At 53.8% G+C, this 1,393-nt stretch overlaps 1 pseudogene across 1 annotated transcript; it reads left to right on the top strand.

Moving 5' to 3' along the window:
- Positions 1-35: 35 nt before the first annotated feature.
- LOC105004575 lies at positions 36-1,275 on the top strand (annotated as a pseudogene). The gene is made up of 2 exons (XR_827243.1): positions 36-294; positions 593-1,275. The product of XR_827243.1 is annotated as a guanosine-3',5'-bis(diphosphate) 3'-pyrophosphohydrolase MESH1 pseudogene (transcript).
- Positions 1,276-1,393: the final 118 nt, after the last annotated feature.

Here is a 1,393-nt window from a genome sequence, read left to right as displayed (position 1 = left end):
GCTTCGGGCACCCGTGGCAGGCGTCCCAGGATTGAGTGGAGGCCTGTCCACAGGCAGCCCTGCTCCATGACACAGTGGAGGACACAGACACTACCCTGGATGAGGTGGAGCTGCACTTTGGGGACCAAGTGCGGCGCCTGGTGGAGGAGGTGACAGATGACAAGACTCTGCCCAAGCTGGAGAGAAAGCGGCTGCAGGTGGAGCACGCACCCCAGAGCAGCCCCGGAGCTAAACTGGTGAAGCTGGCAGATAAGCTGTACAATCTGAGGGACCTGAATCGCTGCACCCCAGAGGGTACGCTCTCCCCCACCTGCTCTGAGGGAAAAAGGAGGGGTATCCATCTTCTGAAGGCACAGGTTGGTCAGTTCCCCTGGAATAAAAGCCCAGGTGTTCTTGTTAATTCCCTAGACTAATCTTAGTAGACCCCTCTGATCTTTCATACAGTAGAAATACAGAAGCTGGGCCAAGGGGAAGTTTTCAGCACAAATCCATCAGGAACTCAAGGCCCTGCGCCAAGCCCCTCAGGAAGTGGGCAAAATCCAGGGCAGTCCTGGATATCAACATGAGCGGTTTTCTGTCCACTCTTATGCAGGATGGACTGAACACCGAGTCCAGGAATACTTCGAGTGGGCGGCACAGGTGGTGAAGGGGCTCCAGGGAACAAACCGACAGCTGGAAGAGGCTCTAAGGCAGCTGTTTAAGGAGCGGGGGCTGACACTCTGAGTGGTACTTGGAGCCATCGTTTCCCAGGCCAGAGAAGATGCATACTTCAGCCTTTCCATGCCTCCCAAGCTCCCTCCCTGGTTCTCTCAGCACAGATATTAGAGACCAAATACACGTGTCTTTTCTGAGTCTGAAGATCTACTAACTGAGCCCCAGATTGTGGGATGATGTGCCCCATGTATTTCTAATGCATTCACTGCCCCTCTTCAGGCCTTGGGTCTGTCTGTTTTGCACGGTGGGATCTCTGGCCCCTCAGGGACTTAGACTTATCTATAAACGCTGGTCTGAAAGTCATTATGCAAAATAAAACATTTGGATAAAGCTTCGAGTTGCTGCTGCTCCTCCTCCAGCCTCCCCAGTGGGGAACCGATGTGTGTGTGTCGGGAGGAGATATCTGCCCTTCAGTAGGGCAGGGTTCCAACTGTGTGCCCTCCGGGACAGGTCCCTCAGGTTGAGGGCCTGAACCCCTTGGAGCTTGGTTTCCTTATCAGTGGGATAGGTTGTATAATTATCAGGGTTGAGCTAGGTGACATGCCTGACACGTAGATGCTCCGAAATTGGTAGGCTTCCTCGCTGAGGAGGTCGGGTGGGAAAGAAGTTGACGTGTGTATTGACATATGTATTGGAAAGAAGTGCCACCCTGCTTACTGGCAGGGCTTGCTGGGCTCAG

This window comes from Bison bison, unplaced genomic scaffold (genome assembly GCF_000754665.1).
Source record: "Bison bison bison isolate TAMUID 2011002044 unplaced genomic scaffold, Bison_UMD1.0 scf7180017611104, whole genome shotgun sequence".
Taxonomy (NCBI): Eukaryota; Metazoa; Chordata; class Mammalia; order Artiodactyla; family Bovidae; genus Bison; species Bison bison.
The sequence above is the reverse complement of the archived record's forward strand: the minus strand, read 5'-3'. Positions and strand labels throughout refer to the sequence as shown.